The following is a 24,286-nucleotide window of genomic DNA, read 5'->3' as shown; positions in this document are numbered from 1 at the left end:
TCCAAATGAGGCAAAATTGGTGGTGTTGGAAAGAAGACTCAAAAACCTTTAATTTGATAGGCTACCCAATTAGGTATAATTTAGGAGATATGGTCGTTTGAAGTTGACCCTTATACGGACTAATTGGAAAACTTAGCCGATAAAAATTCTTTAGAATCGACTTGGTGTTAGAGATCCCTTATGACCCTAAACCACATATAATACTCTTAAAATACTTAGGAATTGATCATAACTCATAAAAATAACTCAAAGTCACCGAGTTCGATCCTACATACACATAAAGAATGGTTCGAGTCTTAGCAGAAAAAAATTTGAGGTGTTACAAGTGGGATCCCACAAGCGATACCTCTTGACTCAATCCGCATACCCTAAGAAAATGCATTCCCTGGATTTCGGATCCAAAATTGATTTTTCTTATGTGTTGTACATAACATAAGTAGGACTTTTGAATATATGTAAGTAAGAATAATCAGCTGGTTTTTCTATCCACATCTCCATTGGCGTTTTCAGATCAATTGCGGTTGATGGTGACCGATTGATCACCTAACAGACGGTTTTGCCTGCTTCTGTCCAGAATGGTTTTTCTAACCCCACAGTTGCCAATGTAGCTCTTGTCCATTCCAATAAGGTTCTGTTTATCCGCTTTGCTACTCCATTTTGTTGTGGAGTATATGCCACCGTGAACTGCCTTTTAATACCTTCTTGTTTACAAAAGTTATCAAATTCATCACCATTGTATTCTCCTCCATTATTTGTCCTCAAACACTTGATCTTTTTCTCAGATTCAAGTTCCACCCGCGCTTTGAAATCTTTGAAAATTGAAAAAACATTTGTCTTTCTTTTGATTGGATACACCCAACTTCTCCTAGAGTAATTGTCGATAAATAACACGAAATATTTCACTCCTCCTAGGGACTCCACCGGTGCTTGCTAGACATCAGAGTGGACCAGATCTAATATTTCCTTACTTTTAACAGAGAAACTGCTAAACTTCAGTCTATGTTGCTTACTGGTAACACAATGCTCACAAAAGGATAGTAAAACCTTTTTGAGCCCTGGAAGAGGCTTTTGCTTAGCAAGAATCTTCAAACCTCATTCCGACATATGGTCAATTCTATGATGCCACATCATCGTTGATTCTTCAAATGAACCTGCTAACGCGGTTGATGCTTCTCCTTCTTAGTGTGTTTTACCTTTAAGCACATATAGATTTACAGCAGGTTTTTCTGCTTTCATCACTATAAGCGCTCATTTTGATAATTTCATGAATCCACCATGAGTCTTATATGAACATCCATTATCATCTAATTATCCCAAAGACAATAGATTTTTCCTCAAGTTTTTTACATTTCGTACCTCCTGGATGGTGCGGACCGTGCCATCATACATCTTTATTTTGATGGATTCAAGACCAATAACATCTAAAGTATGATCATCTCCCATGTGTTACCCTCTTGAGATAGGATTATATTGATGGAACCATTCTCTCCAGGAAGTCATGTGTCATATTCTCATGTGTCCATGATTCAGACATCAGTGAAATATTTTTTGCCTTCATTATTTTATATTGCTTCACTACATAATTCTTGATTGAGATCTACCATGATTGTGACTCCCACTAGGGACATGTTCCGTTGGTCTTCCTCTCACCATCATCTAAGCTTCAGCTTGCTGCGAACTTGCTTGTCTATCTTTCTTATTTTTGCGTCGATTTTCTTCTTCTAAGACAGCGGCTGCAATTTTATCGAAAACTAGACTATCTATATTATTTGTCAGATTGATGATGAGTTGATCATACGAGTCAGGCAGACTTTGAAGTAGAAGTTCCGCACGTTCAGTCCCCTCTATTTTGCAACCCATTATTGTAAGTTGCGAAAACAGAGTATTCAAGTATTGATGTGTTCAGTAACCGACATGGACTCTGCCATTCGAAGAGTATACAATCTTCTTTTTAAGAAGATTTTATTATGCAAAGACTTGACCTCATACAATTCCGTAAGAGTATTCCATATTTCCTTCGCCGTTTGTTTTTCAGCCATACTAGACAACACTTGATCAGTCAGTGCCAAGTGTAGCTAAGTAACTGTGTTGCTGTCTATGTCGTTTTACTTGCTGTCACCAGTAAAGTATGTGGGCTTACCTTCAATTGCATCTAAGCAATTATCTTTTCTCAATATCGATCTTATTTTCATTTTCCATAATGAGAAATTAGTCTCATTGAATTTCTCAATGTCAAACTTTGTTGTACTCGACATTGGTATTTGTTTCACACCCTTCTAGATTATTTTTGAATATTTTTGCGAACAATCGTGACAAACTGTACCGTCACTGAAATTTACTATTCATGTGAATAGTACTTTTCACCAGATTTTACTATTCACGAAAATTTACTATTCACAGATAGTACCTTCGCATAAAACAGATAGAATAACTGAGGGCTCTGATACCAATATTGAGGGGAGGAAGCACCACAACTAAGGTTTGATATGATAATAAATAATGAAAATAAATTGGACACGAGAATTTTACGTGGAAACCCCTCAAACAGATAGAGGGGAAAAACTGTTGGGTAGAAAGATTTTACAATGATAATATGGGAGTATACTGCTCTCAAATACAAGGAAAAAACAAGAATTAACACTTCTCTCTTGTAAAAGGAACAACTCACTAAAGAGGATACTCAAGACTACAATATTTATCTTGGTGTATAACTCTCTTTGTGTTCTTACTCCTTTGGATTGTATGTTTTTTTTTGTGGGATAATCTAAATGAGGGCAAGAGGCCCCTTTATTTATAGGAAACTAGAAACGCGTAAAATCCGTGTATTGCACCTCCCTTTTTGATTACACGTTCAAAACGCGTTTTGTTCCCTTTTTTACTACGCGTTTTGTTCCCTTTTTGACTACGGGTTCAAAACGCGTTTTGTAGTATTTGACTATCTTGCAGTTTTACCATACAGGGCGTGTTAGCATGAGGATGTAGTTAATATATATATATATGGTGTACTGATGTATTTATTCATTTTACGTATTTTGAAATGGTAATAGTATACCGAAAGTCTGTTGTTTGCTCAAAAAACTGTTGAACACATTAGTTTTCACTTCAGTTATTTTTATATCATTTGAGGGTCACATGTATCCAGTTTATAATCACGCTTTCTCTGCAGGTGCTATGCTTGTTTGCATCCTCGTGCTGTGAACTGCAGGAAGAAGAAATGCGGTCACAGCAACCAGGTAACTCGCAACTTATTAAGAATTTTCTGCAAGATTTTGTTTCATGTATAACTTGACTCCATACACTAAACTGTTTCTTTTGTTACTTGCTTTGCAGTTGAAGCTAAGAAGAAGAACATGTAGACAGTCAGTGGCATTTCCTGTCGAGATGTTATGGCAATTGCATGATTTTGTAGTTCTATTACTTAGCTCATATTTTGGTGGATCTATTGTTGTCTTTTTAACTTTGGCGCATTTGTTTCAACTGCAATTCCATTTACAAAAATATAGTGCTCGTTTTGAGTTTGTTATGATTATGGGCTGTTTTTTTTTTTCTTCATCTAACTCAACGAAGTTTTGATCAAGTGCAGTTGGTTTTTTGGTGGGCATGTTTTCTGTTCTTACCAGCAGTAGACATATCTAGACTAGTTGAGGAATGTGTGTTGTGATCCTACTCTCTTTGCCTCGAGACAAGTATCTAAAATTTTACCTCCGTGAACCGGATATACATTACACCTGTGCACAAAGCTACCTTGCAGATATTTGAGAGAACACTATTCTGAATAGCAAATGATCCAAATGTGTACATTGGCATCCTTTAGCTCGAATATTGCCTTCTCCAAGTACATATTCCTTAAACATATCCATTATGTGAAGAAGTCATCACTTTGTCTGAAATACGTTTTGGATCATCTTCAGTGGAGAATCAAGAGCTGAGTATTCTAATTGGAGCAATTCATCAGAACTGAGTTGCCAAACAAGGGCTCCTAGGTTCTCTTCAGTTTGTTTAACAGACTTGACTCCAGGGATAGGAATCGTAGCCTTGCATATACACCAGTTAATAGCTACCTGCATCATGACTTGATGTTAATAGCCCGCAAAGGGGATAACTACCAACATGCAATGAAAATGTCAAGAGTAGTGGGGAGTAAATTTTAGTGAAGAGAAACTAGTTGAGAAAGATCCTACTAGATTCTATTGCAAATCCAATACAATATAGAGACATGCTCCACTTTGCAAAGGTCAACATTAGAAATTACTGAAGGTCTATTACTAGGAGAAGCAACTAACCCAAGCTAAAGGAAGTTCTAACGATGGAGTCTTAAATATCAAGAAACAATGCTCATGCAGAATCAATACAAGGCAAACGTAGGTGATGAAAGGTTACTGCAGTGGAGTTAACTCCAGTAAGCATTGAGAAGTGCATCTGCTATGGAAAATCAAACTAATAAAAGCATCAGTGTAATGTTGTATACTTAAGTATGTTATGAAAGCTCTGGCAGTGACTAGAAAGGCCGTTTTACCATTTAAAATGAATTAATGTTGTATACTTAAGTATGTTACCTAACAATGTATTCATTTTTATAGATTGTTTGGTTTATGAACTAGTTATAACTTATAATGGATACTAGTTCAGGCATTGTTATGCAATGAGTAATAATACGAGGATCATTATGCAGGGGTTGCAGTATCAAAATCAATAGTTAACTTCGCATATACTTTTTGCATATTAGGTGTTCTTATCCAGGTGTTGGTAACATACATTCTTGTTCCACTTTTCCTTGTTAAATATTGATAATCAAATTTTGTACTTAGTTATATAGATTTTATGCTGAGATTATTTTATGTTATACTCTCAAGCAGATCTAACATCAAGCTTAAAAGCCAAGAAACAGTGGCTACAAAGATGTAAAAAATAACTCCACTGCAGTGCTTTGAGTTATTGCAAACACCAAACTATATGAAAAGCCTATTAGATGAGAATACTGAACCAGCAGTGGCTGCTTGTTGGTATGAAAAGAGCCGAATAGAATTTTTTTGTATCACAAATGGAAAGAGCATTGCACTAAAATTTCAAAAAGCGTTTACCTGTGGTATTGTTTTCCAACATCGTTGAGCTATTTCTCCCAGTGAGGTAAGTAGAGGCTCCAATCCAGGCAGAATTTGTCTAAAGAGTAGTCCCCTACAAGTGATGTTTTACGTTATCAAATAATAGCTTGAGCTGTACTTGGTCATTTACTAGTTAGTAAAATTCAAACTTGGGAAGAAATTGAGAGTGTGTACCTTGGCCCAGGTGGAAGATTAAAGGGTGTATATTTCCCAGTGAGCATACCAAGACCCAGAGGACTGTATGCTATGACCCATATGCCTAGAGAATCACATTTATTGTTGATCTCCATCTGATCACTACCCATACTCAGCAATGAAAATTGTACCTGATGTTGGAAAGGTCACTGGCTTAAGATTGTGGAACCAAAGGAAGCAACGATACCAAACAATTTAAGTACAAACTGGTCATATGGTATTTGATGACCACTATCAATGCTTGAACGTTAGGGGTGATCGACTCTCTCTCACTCTCTTTTCTTTTTTTTGGGACAACAGAGATATCAAACCTATCTAGCATGATCTCGACGAATCTACTGGATACTTTGTAATGACCTAGAGGGTGATTTTCGAAAATTTGTACAAAACACGCGTGAACAGTAACACGTGTGAACAGTAACTTTTTGGGCAGAAAATGCCCCTTTCTTCCCATTTCAATATTTTTCATCATTTGTTTGAGTTCTTGAACTCCTTGAGGTGATTTGAGAAGAGATTTTCGAGGCAAAGTGTTGGGTAAGTGATGTTTTACCTAAAACCTTCCTTTTTCATTAAGTTTTTGACGATTTTAACTCTTAAATTTTAGTTTCAAACCCCAAAAATCTTTGTTTCTTCCCTAATCCGAATTTAAGGAAAATTGTGATTTCCAACTCGTTTTGAGCTCTATTTTTATGGGTTTATCAACCATGAGTTCCTTATTACCAATAGAATGGGATTGTTCAATAAATTTCCAGATTTGACCCTTTTCGAAAATAGTTCATTTTTGGACCATTTTACCCCCGGTTCCGAAACCTATCAATATGGGTGTCATTGGACTCCTTGTGACGTGTATGTTTCATTGTTGATAGTGGGTTGTCATTCCGGGCACTGAATTCGAGAGTTGCTTGTCCGGTGGAGGTATTCGAGTGCGGTTTCGGCAATTGAGGTAGGTTTGGCTATCTTTCTTTGAGATTGAGATGGGGTAATTAGTCATTCATATGTTATAGACTTTGGGATGGGGTTGTAGTATGAGTTGAGAATGTTATATATATTGTGATGCCCGTGTGGGGGCTCATTTATTAATGTGTTGCCGTGTGGGGGTTTATTCGTATTACATAGCCCGTGTGGGGGCCTTATTTGTTATCTTATTTGCTTTGAGAGCATGTGAATTGTGATTTACCTAAGAGAGAGGCTTGAGTATATTATTTGACTTGTGATGCCGCCTGAGAGATTGAGTTGGGGGTTTTGAGCATACTTGAGTATTAAAATATTGTTGAGAAAGGGGTGAATATTTAAATAAAAGTGTGTTCTTCCCGTTACTATTTATTGAGGGTGAATATCATGTGTAGGTTAAGTTTTGAGAACTTTGAACCTTATACCACATGTGAGTTGATTATTACTTCCATGCATATGTGTTTTGATGCATTCATCCTCATTCATCATATCATGAAACATGGGAAGTTGAGAAATATGGAAATTCTTTTTGAGAAAGAAAATAAAACACCTTTAAACCTTTGTATCTTGAGTCCCTGACCGAGGTAGTTTTCCGGCAGGGTAGTGGATGCATTGTGATCCTAACCTTTGTATCTTGAGTCCCTGACCGAGGCAGTTTTCCGGCAGGGTAGTGGATGCATTGTGATCCCTTGACCACGAGGAGGTGGCAAGGATAATGAGATATTGTGATTGAGGTATATGGTCTGCAAGACCCCCATGGGTCCTGCTTGGTAGCACAGCTCGGCAGGTGTATACGACAGGCTGTGCGACAGTCTTGATTCCACCGTACCACCACATCATTGCATCGTCATATTGCATTGCATTGCATTGATATCTGTGCTGCTTGAATTATCTGATTAATTGTGATTATGAGCTGTTATTATGGGTTTACTTTACTCGGGCCAATATATGTATAAACTGGTGGCACCGATGCCGAAGTGGGACTTTTCTGTATGCAGGTGGAAGCGTTCCTTAGTTTATTTCATAGGATTAATTAATTCCTTATACTCAGTCAGCTAAAACCTACTGAGTACATGTGAATTGTACTCACCCCTACTTCTGTGTCCCTTTTTGATGCAGATACTAGTCGGGGTACCTCATGTGGCAGTTAATATTCTAGCGGATTGTGTATTGTCAGATTAGTGGTGAGGTCCCAGAATTCGGATCATCACTAGTCTGTCTTTATTTTTCAGTATTTTGTATCATTCAGAGACTTATGTTGTATCTTCAGATTCGAACCTTGTATTAGATGATCTTTATACTTATGACACCAGGTTTTGGGATATTGTCTTCATTGTTTTTCGTTTCACTTAAATCATGACATGATTTTCCCTTTAGGAGTCTCGTATGAGTTTTATTTTTAGGTTTACACATCAGGTTGGGTTTTGGGATGTGTGCCATAATGACTTCGATATTTGGGTCGTGACATACTTGCTGTTGGGTTAATTGATAGGTTGAATAGGAAATGGAGGGAAAAGAAGTGGAGGGAAAATGATTTATTCTCTCTTGCTGTATGAAATAAGCATTTGTCCCACATAGGTGGTGGAAAGAAAAAGTCTCCTACTTAAAAGTAGAAGAACTCCTTCATATTGAAAATCCTGACCCGTGACCTGGCCCGTTTCTTTCTTCCCCGGATTAATTTAAAAAAGGATTTCCCTCCGTTTTTCCAACAGAATTTTCTGAAAGGTTGCAACCTTATCTGAAAAGTTGCAAACCTTTTCTCAACAGACGAACCTTTCCCAACAGATACCTTTTCAAAAAGGCTGCAAACAGGCTATATATATCTGTTAATCCTCAGAATTGTTCCATACGAAAATTCTGATTGACATCTTCTTCTTCTTCTTCTTCTTTTCTACACTTCTTAAAAACTCGTGTGATATACTGCCTTCGAGTGGTTCGCAGACACCAGAATTTGTAGTACCTCTATTTTGGTGAGTAAATCATTCTATCCTGGGAGGAAAGATTCCAAAACCTCGGGTACGTTGAGGGAATAATTTCCCTAAGGACACACTGTGTATTCAGTGGGCTCGATTTTTGTTTTGACATTAATTTTTCTAGATACTGTTATTATTTTTAGTTTAAGTCAGATTCTGTCTTTTATTACTTTCAGAATTTTTTGTTATTTGTTTACAATACAGTTTGCTAACAATCTTAAGGAAATTATTATTATTATTGTTTTCTGATTAAACTGTTGTCACACCCCGATCTTAATAGGGTGTGATGGGCACCCGACCCCATGCTTGGAGCCGAGCGAACCCGCTGCTTCATAGTACATACTTAATCTCTTTAGACTTTTACATCAATAAAAAATGAAAAACATAACTAAGCTTCCCAAATCTTTTTTTCCCAAAATATACGATATAATAACATATCGGCTGGTGACGCCGCTTACAAAGTTGACACTCTATACCCACAACTCTATCTGCAAAGTCTCTAACTTCGAATGAAACATCATAGTGCCTATACTTTGACTCGACAGCACTCCAGGAACAAGTGGAGTTGCTAACCCCGCTGCAACATCTTCTATAATAGCTTCTACTCGTCTGGGTCTACCTGCGCGGCATGAAACGCAGCCTCCGGAGAAAAGGGGGTCAGTACGAGTAATGTATCGAGTATGTAAGGCATGAAAATCATCATAACAAAGAACATAAGGTATGAACAACCATATCATAGAATCATAGAACATATAGTGAGATAAGAGAGTGACCTGTACATATGAGTGCCTTTTAGGCCGGATGCCATGCATGCTTGTCTCTTCTTTAAAAACATTTCTTTTTCATATACATAGAAAATAGAACATGTCATATCACTCACATATGTCCCGCGTCCGGGATGAAAATTACGCCAACTGACCAGGTGGCAATGCGTCTATAGCGCCATATATGAACCTTCCCTATATCCTCTATATCCATATACATATACATATAGACAGCATGCAAGAGAGCCCAACAAAATTCATGTATCTATCGGAGTGACGGAAGGTCGGTAACCTCCGATTGTATTATAGACTAACCATGGTCGCTTTGTCTCACCTTGAAGGAACAATTATTATAAGATGAGACTATCAATGAAGGATAATATTAAGAGAACGTAGAATAAGGTCACAATCTCGTAAGGCACCAAATTGTATACATATGCACATAGGACCAATTTTCAAGACGTGTAGAATAATCGGAATGAGCTATGATTCAAAAATTAAGACAAGATCATGTCAAGTACCTTTCAAAAATTACCATGGATTATATCAAAATAAAACTTTTGGAATCATATACACGTATCTAAGCACGAGAAAATATCCTTTGGAAACTCAAGAAAATTGGCCATCCTAGTGGCTCTACGAATAGGACTTCCTTGAAATTGTATAAAATGTCATATACTTGTTTCATAAGACCCATGCCAAAAGAAAGAGTAGCTCTATATATTTATGTCAAAACAAGCCAAGATAAAGAGGGGTAAACCTTACATACATGAAGTCATTCTTATCATAGCCATCATAGACATATTCTCATCCTCGACATCATCAATGTCGTTGTAAAACATATCCATCGTTATTGTCATAAAAGCTTGTAATACTGTAAACCTTTGTTTTGGGGAACTACAGAAATTTTGGAAAACATTGATGGGTTATAGAAAAAGTAGTCATTTCCTTGGGACCATTGACACCTAGCTTTTGAAAACAAAGAAAATATGGAAGCACCTATGAAACCATAACATCGGAATCATGCCTTGAAAGAAAAGGGTAAGCATTACATACCTGTGCCGCGCCTTACTAGATACGCTTATGCCTCCAACTTGTTTGTCTACATTCAAGAGAGTTGACATAGTCATTAGATTCATCACCATATACTTGTCTTAATCCTTCAACAAATTCATTTATAACCTGCCGAAATTTCAGCAGCATCTTCCCTATAAACACACCATCTCCGAGATTTCAAATCGGCCACAATATCGACAACCATACCAATGACAACAACCAGCAGCATACTTACAGTTAAATCACTTTAACATTACACAACACAAGATCCAAACTACGTTACCAAAATAGAGTTTTTAATCTTTATTTTGCAAAATCTTTAATCATACCAAACAGAGGGTCGTGTGGCTGCAACCAGCGGCATCCACACCCTTTTTAAAACACTTTACAGCCCTGCAACACACAACCCAACCATCTGCACCGCAGCACCACAACGACAGCACACAACGCAACTTCGATTTAGTTACTACGACTTTAATTTAGCTTATTTTTAACGTCAAGCATCCTTGTGAAATTTTTACACTTACAGCATCATTTAATACATGTAATATACCTCATAACATCATCCTAAACTCCAGTTCAAAAGAGAAACTCTTACCTTGTCCGAAACTTGTCAAAACTTGCCTCGGAAGCTCTCGCAGGGCGACTAAAATTTTGGGGCTGTTTGGTAATGTTTTGGGCTGCTCCAAACCATAAATCTATATTACCAATACCTTTATAACAATGTGGTACACCCTAGATAATTAATTCATGAAGCAAAATCGGAGACTTACCTCTTTTTTCTCCCCCAAAACCGAGCTCTCTCTCTCTCTAGCTTCAAGTTTCTCTTCTCTTCTTCCTCTTGAATTTTCTAGAATTCTCTTGGGATAAGAATGACCCTAATGAGTCATAAGACACACATATATATATAAATATCTTCCACCACTTATCCATATTTGAAAATAAGTCCCTCAAATATGAATATAGACACATGACCCCTTCTCCATCTTTTTCTAGAATCTTCTTTAAAAAAAATAAAGATGACTTAATTGTCTTGCCATGTATACTTTGGTTCATATATATTCATTACATGGCCATAAAAGAGTACACCCCTACATGAATTTTCTTGAATACTTTGGTCTTTCAAGAACTTTCTTGAACACTTTGTGAAATTCCCGTTTTACCCCTAGCCTTCCACAATATTACCATAGGCTACTTTGCGAATTTTCTTTTTTGCCCTTTGTCTTTTCCAATATTTCCACACTATCAATGTTCATAAATAATATTCATAACCAACTTGTATATTAAAATAAATTTTGGAAGATGGCCATTCCCTTCACTTTCCCACGGCTATTTTAAAATATTCAACCGTATAAAATACGAGATATAACAACTGTATTCTTATTTGGAGACTAAAACCTGTGTGATTTTCTACTCCATATGAAATAAATATTCTGACTTGAAGAGTATAAAAACTTTGTTGAAATATTAAATTTCATACTTGTACAACGATATGAAGAATATAAAAACTCATCGTTGTTGTTATAAAAAGTCTGATATTCTGAAGTATTAAGACAGTTTGTCTATTTTTGACAGTGAAAAGAAATGGCAAGTGATACTGTTACTACTTCAGCGATTGTTGCTGCAACAAGCCGCACTTCTATGCCACCGGCGGAAAAACCAGGGAAATTTTCTGGAGCCAACTTTAAAAAATGGCAGCAAAGGGTGTTCTTTTGGCATACCACTCTTGGTATGCAAAAGTTCACCAACGAAGACCCTCTTGTGCCTGCTGCTGATATGCCGTCCAATGAAAATTTTATGATTATTGAGGCATGGACACAGGCGGATTTTCTATGTAAGGTCTACATCCTAAGTGCTTTGGATGATGATTTGTACAATGTCTACAGTACTATGAAAACTTCTAAAGAACTATGGAATGCACTTGAGAAGAAGTATAAGATTGAAGATGCATGCTTGAAAAAATTTGTGGTTGCCAAGTTTCTAGATTATAAAATGATAGATAGCAGAACCATTGGAACCCAAGTTCAAAAACTTCAACTTATTTTTCATGACCTTATTGCTGAAGGCATGGTGGTTAATGAAGCATTTCAAGTGGCTGCAAAGATAGAAAAGTTGCCTCCTTCGTGGAGAGATTTCAAAAATTATCTAAATCACAAACGCAAGGAAATGAAGTTGGAAGATCGTGTGATTCGTCTCAAGATTAAGGAAGATAACAAAACATCCAAAAGAAGTCGCGTGGAAATTCAATGATTATGGGAGCGAACATCATTGAAGATGCTTCTCCAAAGAATAAGAAAAGGAAGAAACCTTTTGGAAAGAATAAGGAGCAGAACAAGAAAAAGTTCAAGAGCAATTGTTACAATTGTGGGAAAGCTGGCCACAAAGCCCCAGATTGTCGTCTTCCGAAAAAGGACAAGGGAAAGGGACAGCCAATATGGTGGAAAATAAAGAAGGCATCTATGTGCAATGCTATCAGAATGCAACCTGGTAGGAAATACCAAAGAATGGTGGCTTGATTCAAGAGTTACGTCGCATGTTTGTGCAGTCTGTGAAGCCTTTGCTACTTATTCTCCTGTTGCACCTGATATGACTATCTATATGGGAAATTCTGCAACGGCTAAGGTTGAAGGATATGGTAGAGTATTTCTGAAAATGACATCCGTCAAGGTGGTGACGCTGAACAAAGTTTAACATGTTCCAGAAATGCAAAAGAACTTGGTTTCTGCCGGTCTTCTTATCAAGAATGGATTCAAGTATGTTCTAGTTTCAGACAAAGTAGTTTTTAGTAAGAATGAAATGTATATAGGAAAAAGCTACCTCACTGAGGGTCTTTTCAAACTAAATATAATGGTTGTTGATGGTAATAAAGTTCAAGCTTCTTCTTACTTACTTAAGTCAAATAATTTATGGCATTCACGTTTAGGACATGTCAATCATAAAATCTTGTGAAAACTGATTAACTTAAATGTATTTCCTAACTTTGAGTGCAATAAATCAAAATGTCAAGTATGTGTTGAATCTAAGTATGCTAAGCATCCTTATAAATCTATTAAAAGGAATTTTAGTCCCTTAGAATTGATTCACACAGATATTTGTGATATGAAGTCAACACCAACTCGTGGTGGAAAAAAGTATTTTATAACTTTTATTGATGATTGCACTCGATATTGCTTAATGAAGCAATTGATGCATTTAAGAAATACAAGAATGAAGTGGAAAATCAATTGAAAAAAAAAATAAAAATGATTAGAAGTGATAGGGGTGGGAATACAAATCTCCTTTTATAGAGATATGTTTAGAATTAAATTATTCATCAAACTACTGCCCCCTACACACCACAATCAAATGGAATTGCGGAAAGGAAAAACCAAACATTAAAAAAAAATGATGAATGCTTTATTAATAAGTTCCGGTTTACCACAGAACTTGTGGGGGGAAGCTATCCTTACAGCTAATCGAATACTCAATAGGGTACCCCACAGCAAAACACAATCTATTCCATATGAACTATGGAAAGGAAGAAAATCCAACTTGAAATATTTTAAAGTGTGGGGGTATTTAGAAAAAGTTCAAGTTCCTTTGCCAAAAAGGGTAAAAATCAGACCAAAGACCGTGGATTGTGTTTTTATTGGCTATGCTACAAATAGCAAAGCTTGTCGATTTTTGATTCACAAATCGGACAATCTCAAAATTCATATTAATACGGTAATTGAATTAAATAATGCTGAATCTTTGAAAATATTTATCCGTATAAAACAGAATGTGAGTCCTCAAGTGAAAGATCTAAACGACCGCGAGAAGAACCAAAGGAAAATAAACCTACCAAAGAGGATCTAAGGCGTAGCAAATGTCGAAGGATATCTACTTCCTTTGGACCAGATTTTGTGACATTCTTGCTTGAAAATGAGCCTCAAACATTTAAAGCAGCAATGTCTTCTTCTGATTCATCATTTTGGAAAGAGGCAGTCAATAGTGAGATTCAATCAATTTTGAATAACCATACATGGGAATTGGTAGATCTTCCTCCTGGAAATAAACCTTTAGGATCAAAATGGATTTTTAAAAGGAAAATAAAAGCTGATGGCACTATTGATAAATATAAGGCAAGACTTGTGGTCAAAGGATATAGACAAAAAGAAGGCATTGATTACTTTGACACATATTCGCCAGTAACAAGGATAACATCTATTCGGGTGTTAGTGGCACTGGCAGCCATATATGGTCTTGAAATTCATCAAATGGATGTTAAGATGGCTTTCTTAAATGGAGAATTGGAGAAAGAAATTTACATGGAACAACCTGAGGATTTCGTAGTTTCTGGTAAAGAAAGGAAAGTGTGCAAACTTGTTAAGGCACTTTATGGACTTAAACAAGCACCTAAACAATGGCATACGAAATTTGACCAAACAATGTTGACAAATAGATTTAAGATTAATGAGTGTGACAAATGTGTTTACATTAAAAATACTCCAAATCATGAAGTCATTGTTTGTTTATATGTTGATGACATGTTGATAATGAGTAGAGATATTGCCAATGTGAATGCTACGAAGTGTATGCTTGCTAGAAAATTTGACATGAAATATTTAGGAGTTGTTGATTTGATCTTAGAAATTAGGATCCATAAAACTCCACAAGGTCTAGCATTATCACAATCACAGTATATTGAAAAGATACTTGATAAGTTCAAATATTTAAATTTCAATGTTGCAAAAACTCCAATTGATGTAAGTTTTACACTTCAAAAGAATGAAGGTGAAAGTGACTCACAATTAGACTACGCACGAGTTTTGGAAAGTTTGATGTATATTATGAATTGTACATGACCAGATATAGCATGTGTTATTAGCAAACTGAGTCGATTCACGAGTAATCCCATTCAAACTCATTGGATTACAATGAAATGAGTCTTGGGGTATTTGAACCACACCCAAAACTATGCTTTGCATTATAATAAATATCCCGCTGTAATTGAGGGATATAGTGATGTAAACTGGATCACCAGATCATCTGAAGTTAAATCCACAGGTGGATATGTTTTCACCGTTGGTGGAGGAGGAGTGTCATGAAAATCATCAAAACAGACATGCATCGCCCGTTCTATAATGGAATCTGAATTTATAGCTTTAGACAAGGCCAGTGAAGAAGATGAATGACTCCGAAATTTCTTGAAAGATATTCCATTTTGGCCCAAACCTTTGGCGCCTATATGTATACATTGTGATATCCAAGCGGCAATAGGTAGGGCAGAAAGCGTTATGTATAATAGAAAATCGCGTTACATTCGACGGCAACACAATACTGTTAGACAACTACTCTCTAGTGGTGTTATCACTATTGACTACATAAAGTCAAGAGATAACGTATCGGATCCACTAAAAAAGGCCTATCTAGAGAGGCTATTGAAAGATCATCGAGGGGAATGGGGTTAAGGCTAAGGACAAGTCATCATGGCGGTAACTCTACCTAGTAGACTGGAGATCCCAAGAACTAGGTTCAAAGAGATCAAACAAAGTTATGAATGACGGTTCAACATTGTAAAATAACTCAACCCATTTTTATGATAATGAAAATGTTCAGAAATAAGGAAAAAACCTTAACGCTTTTTAATGAGTTCATAAAGCATTAAAGTTTTTTAATGATTATCTAAGTCTGGCAGAAAATGACTAGATAGCGTATTTATAGGACTACAAGTTTAGAAATCACCTATGTGAGTGTGAAGTATAAGCCGTTTCAAGGGGAATGACGGTAAAGGCCCATTCTCTATGCATTCACAAAACCAGGCGGTGTTTATGGCTGAAACGAACACAACCGTGAGAACCATAGATGGTTGATGATTAATTGTGTGACTTATGTTGTCTAGTTATACAACAAAGTTCGACGGTTCAAAGATATCACATCTACTGATTGATCGAGTATATCCTACATAAGTTCACTATGGAAAGTTCAAAGGAAAACCTACTTATCCAGATGCAATTAATCTTTGCTTGTATATCACACACTTATCCGTGCATTCCTTTATCTTGTAGCCATTCTTCATTCATGTGGGGGATTGTTGGGTTAATTGATAGATTGAATGAGAAATGGAGGGAAAAGAAGTGGAGGGAAAAATAATTTATTCTCTCTTGCTGTATGAAATAAGCATTTGTCCCACATAGGTGGTGGAAAGAAAAAGTCTCTTACTTAAAAGTAGAAGCACTCCTTCATGTTGCTAAAGGGTCAAGAAAAGGGTCTCCCCTCGCGCCGTCATCATCGTCGCTCGCTCGGCTCGGCTTCAGCTACGGCTACGGCTACGACTTCGGCTTCGGCTTCGGCTTCGAATTTAGATTTGGTCAATTGATTGATAATCTTTTTGAACCAAATTTTCTTTAATTTTTTAATTAATTATTATTATTTATTTAATTAATTAATTAATTAAAAATCTTGACCCGTGACCCAGCCCGTTTTTTTCTTTCCCGGATTAATTTTAAAAAGCATTTCCCTCCGTTTTTCCAACAGAACTTTCTGAAAGGTTGCAACCTTGTCTGAAAAGTTGCAAACTTTTTCTCAACAGGCAAACCTTTCCCAACAGGTACCTTTTCAAAAAGGTTTCAAACAGGCTATATATATATATATGTTAATCCTCAGAATTGTTCCAACAAAAATTCTAATTGACATCTTCTTCTTCTTTTTTTCTGCACTTCTTAAAAACTCGTGTGATATACTGCCTTCGAGTGGTTCGCAGACACGAGAATTTGCAGTACCTCTATTTTGGTGAGTAAATCATTCTATCCTGGGAGGAAAGATTCCAAAACCTCGGGTACGTTGAGGGGAATCATTTCCTTAAGGACACACTGCGTATTCAGTGGGCTCGATTTTTGTTTTGACATTAATTTTTCCAGATACTGTTATTATTTTCAGTTTCAGTCCAGATTCTGTCTTTTATTACTTTGAAGTTTTTGTTATTTGTTTACAATACAGTTTGCTAACACCTGCTACGTCCTACTAGCACAGGTACTAAGTAAGTCGGTTCTATTAGAGCCGACTGTCTTCATTTTCTTTAGAGGAAGTCGTACATTGTTGGCTTTTACCTCTTTTAAACAAGAGAGCATTCCACACTGTATGTAATCTAACTTGAGCATTGTGCATATAAGAAAATTGTATTTGCTTCTAAAAAGAAAGGTAACTGCATACAACATAGTAAAGTTAGAAGAAGACTCGGCACCTGGGCTGAACGGAAAGGAACTCCTTGGTCATCAAGATATTTGTGTATTTCAGCAGCTGCTTTGGTCCGTAGTTGCTCACTCCTACTGCACGAACTAAACCTTGCACGAGATAACATAATAAATTGATTCTATGCAACAATATGGAACGAGTAAGTATTTTAATCTATAGGTGATAATGAAGACCAGACTTAGCAGAGAAAGTAGATTCAGAATTTCTTTTAAGAGCCACAAAATAACACCAAAAAACATTAATCTCCCTCACACTAAATGGTCAAAAATTGCACGCGATTCCAAATAAAAACTTTAGTTATTAGTAACCTTCTCATACATGACAATTAAACCATCCTAAAGAGCTCGTTCCTGCAGAGGTGCATAATTTGCAGTTGACCAGTGCAATTGTCCAATTCCAATTTGCTCAATTTGCATCCTTTCTAGAGAAGACCTGTCACAAAGTTATATATAATAAAATCATCTTGTTGCTTCATAAGGAACAACCAACCAAATTATGAGCCTAATGTCTTTCTTACAAGTTTGTCGTACTGGATAATACAGTAGCTAGAGTCATTTAGTGCACTTCTAGCAAACACGTAACTTGAATCAAATGAAAATTCTAATGTATGTATTTTCCCTCATAAAACTGGAGTTAATATTTAGATTATAAGTATAAAAAGGGCAGCCCGGTGCACTAAAGCTACCGCTATGCGCGGGGTCCGGGGAAGGGTCTGACCACAAAGATCTATTATAGCAGCAATACTTGCAAGCATTCACAAATTGTCCAGGTGTTAGGCGCCATGGGTATGCTGCAAATTTTGTTGCAATCACAATGTCATTCTTTACTTGCTTGTCTCCTGAAAACATGATAAGTCAAAAACTTAGAAAACAAAAGAGAATTTTGGTTACCTTAACAAACTTACTGAGCACCAAATGCTCAGACAGAATTTCAACCAAGAACGGAAGGTACGTTGGTATATATGCATTTTATTATTAAAATAAATTATTAAATGCATGTGTTTGTGGGTATAAATTATGATAGAAGATGACTACTAGTTCTTGTAACTTATATGATCATTAGTTCTGGTAACTCCCATGGTCACTAGTTTTTTTTTTGTTTGGTAAAGAACTCTCATGGTCACTAGTTTCTTGTAACTCATATGATCATTAGTTTCTTATAACTTATGTAACATCTATCACATTTATCTACCCACATTACTACTCTTCATTCTACCCATTGATTACATGGAGGATTTCTTCACTTATAAATAATGATGCATCTCCTTTTGTGTTGGATAGGAGATGAAATATGTTAAGTGTGAAAAAATATTGTAGTATGTAGTTGAAAGAGAGAGTTGAGTCAAAGAAAATATTCTAATTCTTCAACTAATTCGCTATACAAAAGTGAGTACTTATATGTTGAAGGAAGGTGTTCTTGTGGTGGAGCTTTGTATTCTTCAATTAATACAGTGTTGTTTGAGTTGACCCCGTTGTTGGACTGTTGTATCCTTGATGGAACGAGTCAAGAGTATTACTGCTGGATCGGTGTATGCATCAATGGGCTTGAATCTCCTTAAAGAGATTGAGATGTTCGCGCCTCAATTTGAATATATTTTTTATTTATTTTTGTCATTTTTATTTTCAACTGTAATTTATGTATTTGTGTATATTACACCAACAATTATGTAACTCAAAGTTTAAAGAATATTACAGATTTACATAATTGCTGAGAGTAGCAAACAATTCTTCAAAACAGCATATGAAAAGTTGGGAAGCTAAACTTAAGTTCAATGCTGCTCTATTTTCTCATCAATGTGAAGCAATTAAGATGAAACGTAAGTGTCCTGTGACTTGGTTGGGAAGCTAAACTTAAGTTCAATGCTGCTCTATTTTTCCATTAATGTGAAGCAATTAAGATGAAACGTAAGTGTCCTGTGACTTGGCTCACCCGAATCATTAATGTAATTCTACTCCTAAAGAGAACGACTTAAAAGTATTAGAGGAGGCCTAGACACCAAAAACAACAATATATCAGTGTAATTCCACAAGTAGGGTATAGGGAGGACAGTATATACGCAGACCTTACACGGTTATAAAAAGAAAATGTATATGATAGGCTATTCAAAACTACCTAATGAATTAGCCCGTGAAATGTTCAAAATCAAGAATTGGTTTTTTTCCCTGATGACATATATAGTTCCAAACATGAATATACTACTTTTAATGAGAAACAAGAACAAAGCAATGTCACCTAGAAACTAACGAATGAATTTTCCAAGAAGTTTCTCAATTTGTCCATTTAACCTTCCAGACCCATAAGAATCAGCCGTACCAAATAGGTTAATGCCATTCTCCACAGCAAGATTGAAAGTTCGCTGAAATTCAGAGTCCATAGAATCTTGATAACCCCAGAGAAGCTGACTGCCCCATGCCCAAGTACCAAAACCCCATTGGAGATACTGTCAAAGGTCACATCTTGACCTGTAAACTCAACTTAATTAAACTTTATTTTCCCGAAATTCAGGTGGCCTAGCAAAAGGAGATGAAGTACATTCAAGAAAATGCCATCTAATCTTGCATTCACATGGGACTCAGATTTTACCACAAAAATACTATTGAACGGGCCATCTCAAAGAATTGATGTTTAATTACTTCTTTCCACAATAATTTAAAAGTTTCACAAGCTCAAGGACCAAAGAACCAACCACATGATAATTTCTGATATGTAGAGTTCATCAAATGATAAAATAACAAGTAAAGGAAAATGCTAAGTGGATAAATTACTTGCGGCAAATCATCTTCTCTTGGTTGTATTTCCTGGCCAAGGCTATAAAAGACGGTGCAATAATTCCACCTCGGAGCCTCAGGACAAGATGAAGTGTCGATTCTGTTTTATACAAAAGAAATTCATTAAAAAGCAAACTAAACAATAAAACAACAGTTAATATTGTGAACTTTACATCCAACACAAACCTTTTTGGATATTATAATCAGCCAGTGTACGCCCATCTTCATGCTGTTTACCGGCAAAGATCAGCCGGTGCTGGTCTGGTGGAATACCTAGATATAGAACCCATAAATTCATATAAGAGATAACAGTCCTAACTAGTTGAGATCGGTTCATTTGTTCACCATTTCAGTTCCAAAGCTCAAATATGTGAAGAAATTAAAACAAAAAAAATGGATTTTTTAACAGGTGAATACCTTCCTTGTCCTGAATCTTGGCCTTGACATTATCCATGGTATCGCTGGATTCAACTTCAAGAGTTATGGACTTCCCTGTTAGGGTTTTCACGAAGATCTGCATCATATCTCTTTGACGCTACACTTTCGCAAGTGGGGCTTAGGGCTTAGGGTTTAGGTTTTTGTTGGGGGGGGGTTCTTTTTAACAATGAAAATAACTTGGAAAGAAAGAAGGGCAGCACCTACTAAACTTTATGATCAGATAAGCCTTGCTTTGCAGTTGACATATCACACCCTATTATTGATACAAACAATCTGTTCACAGCATAAACTGCAGTTTTATTACCGACTTCCTGATAGTCAAGGATCATTACATAAAAAAGTGAGGAAAATACTGCCAAAAAGTGGATCATGGCATATGAAACATCAATATCTCACAGACAGTACTGGAAAAAACAACCCTTCTTGAGAATGTATTAGAATTACAAAATACACACAGCAGTGAAGCACTAATACGCAACTCACATATCTTTGTCCTCACAGCTTTGAAGCTGCAGCCTTGTCTAAAAACCAAACCAATTCTCCTTCAGGTGAAACCATCTGCACAGGCAGCAAATCAGAACTTGTACTATCACCTACGATTTATGCACTACATCTGCCTTCCCAGCGCCTGCTACAGAAAGTGCGATATTTGCAGATGAGTTTATTACAGGAAATGTAAATGTATCCTGTCCGGCGTAGGTTTTTGAGTGTCCTTGATGAAGGTGACCCACTTATCTTTCTCATGGACAAGAGGATGCCCAGGAAACATGGAAGCTACATGTCCTTCTGGACCCATACGTACCCAATATCATTTCATCAAATGTTGAAAATCCAGTCTCTTTAGAGATGTCTAGAATCTTGCTTTTAACTAAGTGCCTTGGACAAGTCTCATAATCATCTGCTGCAGCCAGTGGTGGAGCAAAAATTTTAACTTATGGTTCAAAATCTAAAGAAGTAGACACACGAACTAGTCGAAGCGAGTTCGACATATACTATATATACATAAAATTTATTTTAATCATATATACCTAGTATAATTTTCTGCCAAAGGGGGTCGGATGAACCCCTTAACCACAAGGTCACTCCATTCTTGATAAGAAGACCAGCAGAAACCAAGTTCTTTCGCATTTCTGGAACATGTTAAACTTTGTTCAGCGTCACCACCTTGCCGGATATCATTTTCAGAAATACTCTACCATATCCTTCAACCTTAGCCGTTGCAGAATTTCCCATATAGATAGTCGCATCAGGTGCAACGGGAGAATAAGTAGCAAAGGCTTCACGGACTGCACAAACATGCGACGTAGCTCCTGAATCAAGCCACCATTCTTTGGGATTTCCTACCAGGTTGCATTCCGATAGCATTGCACATAGATCATCCATGCCTTCTTTATTTTCCACCATATTGGTTGTCCCTTTCCCTTGTCCTTTTTCGAGAGACGACAATCTGGGCTTTGTGGCCAGCTTTCCCACAATTGTAACAATCGCCCTTGAACTTTTTCTTGTTCTGCTCCTTATTCTTTCAAAAAGGTTTCTTCCTTTTCTTATTCTTTGGAGCAGCATCTTCAATGATGTTCGCTCCCATAATCATTGAATTTCCACGCGACTTCTTTTTGGATGTTTTGTTATCTTACTTAATCTTGAGACGAATCACATGATCTTTCAACTTCATTTCCTTGCGTTTGTGATTTAGATAATTTTTGAAATCTCTCCACGAAGGAGGCAACTTTTCTATCTTTGCAGTCACTTGAAATGCTTCATTAACCACCATGCCTTCAGCAATAAGGTCATGAAAAATAAGTTGAAGTTCTTGAACTTGGGTTTCAATGGTTCTGCTATCTATCATTTTATAATCTAGAAACTTGGCAATCACAAATTTTTTCAAGCATGCGTCTTCAATCTTATACTTCTTCTCAAGTGCATCCCACAGTTCTTTAGAAGTTTTCATAGCACTGTAGACATTGTACAAATCATCATCCAAAGCACTTAGGATATAGACCTTACATAGAAAATCCGCCTGTGTCCATGCCTCAGTAATCATAAATTTTTCATTAGCCAGCATATCAGCAGCAGGCACAAGAGGGTCTTCGTTGGTGAACTTTTGTATACCAAGAGTGGTAAGCCAAAAGAACACCCTTTGCTGTCATCCTTTAAAGTTGGCTCCAGAAAATTTCCCTGGTTTTTCCGCCGGTGGCATAGAAGTACGGCTTGTTGCAGCCTTGGATACAACAGACATAGTTCAGATCTTTGTATTTATTACAAGAGATTTGGTAATGATGATTTTATTATTTTTTTGTTGTATGTTAATGACTTGTTGGTAGAAGTCCCCAACAAAGATCGTCTCACAAATTTAAGGACACAGTTAGCTAGGGAGTTTGAAATGAAGAACTTGGAACCAGCAAACAAGATTCTAGGGATGCAAATTCACCTAGACAGAAATAATAGGAAGATTTGGCTTTTTCAAAAGAACTACTTGAAGAAAATCTTGTGAGGCTTCAAGATGTATGTGTGTGTGACCATGTGGGTGTGCAAGTGGGTGTGTGTGGTCGTGTGGTGTGATGGTTGGGAGAAGAGGAATTGAACCTTATTTAGCTTGTTAGTTGTTATATCCCGCATTTTGGTATTTTCGGATAATTCGAGAAAAATCGCGGGAAGTTTAAAACAAGGTCATATTTTATTTTGTTTAGCACACAAGTTGGTTATGAATATTATTTATGAACATTAATAGTTTGGAAATATTGGGAAAGGCAAAGGGCAAAAAGGAAAATTCGCTAAGTGGCCTATGGTAATATTGTGGAAGGTCAGGGGTAAAACGGGAATTTCACAAAATGTTCAAGAATGTTCTTGAAGGAACCAAAGTGTACATGGCAAGGCAATTAAGCCATCTTTATTTTTTAAAAAGAGAAATTGTAGAAAAAAATGGAGAAAGGGGCCATAAGAATTCGGAAGGAATTGGAGGCCAAGTAGTGAGTCGTAGGACTCGTCTTACTTGCGTAAGTTATTACCTTGGATATGTCACATACGTAAGCTACCAACTTGGAAATCTCACATACTTAAACTACTTGAGTACGTACCAAGCTTACGTAGTAAGGATTACATAGGTTTGTAAAATAAGACGAGACTACGAACACACGAGGGGGAAAAGGAAGTGACATGTGGCAGCAGCTGGTTGTGCCACATGGCAGCAGCTGGAGCAAGAAGTGGTGGGCCCTACATGCCACATGGCATCCCGTGATTGGAGGAAGGGAGGTGTTGGACCAACGAAGGCTTGACATGTGTCACCACTTAGGGCTTGACACATGTCACCACTTAGGGATTGACAAATGTCACCCCTAAAAGTAGCCTATATATATGTGTGTCCCTTGACTCATCAAGTCCATACTATTCTAGAAATTTCAAGACAAGAAGAGAGAAAATTCTAGAGCAAGAAGAAGAAAAGAAACTCTAGGAAACTAGAGAAACTAGTGGCGGCCAAGAGGAAAAAAATTGAGTTTTCCGATTTTGTTCCGTGAATTAATTATCTAGGGTGTACCATGATGTTATGAAGGTATTGGTAATGAAATTTTATGGTTTGGAGCATCCCAAAACGTCACCGAACAGCCCCAAAGTTTTAGCCGCGCTAGGAGAGCTTCCGAGGCAAGTTTTGGAGAGTTTCGGGAAAGGTAAGGTCTCTCCTTTAAAATTTGAGTTTATGATGTGGTTATGAGGTGTATTACATGTCCTAAATATGGCTGGAGGTAGAGAAATTATACAAGGATGCTTGATGTTAGAAACTACTAAATTAAAGTCGTAGTAGTTAAATCGAAGTCGCGTAGTGTGTTGTC

General features: G+C 36.8%; 1 pseudogene; it reads right to left on the bottom strand.

Annotated features, from left to right (window-relative positions):
• Positions 1 to 3,757: 3,757 nt before the first annotated feature.
• On the bottom strand, positions 3,758 to 20,322 carry LOC129899999 (pyridoxal reductase, chloroplastic-like; annotated as a pseudogene).
• Positions 20,323 to 24,286: the final 3,964 nt, after the last annotated feature.

Source organism: Solanum dulcamara, chromosome 8 (assembly GCF_947179165.1).
Source record: "Solanum dulcamara chromosome 8, daSolDulc1.2, whole genome shotgun sequence".
In the NCBI taxonomy this organism is placed as follows: Eukaryota; Viridiplantae; Streptophyta; class Magnoliopsida; order Solanales; family Solanaceae; genus Solanum; species Solanum dulcamara.
The sequence above is the reverse complement of the archived record's forward strand: the minus strand, read 5'-3'. Positions and strand labels throughout refer to the sequence as shown.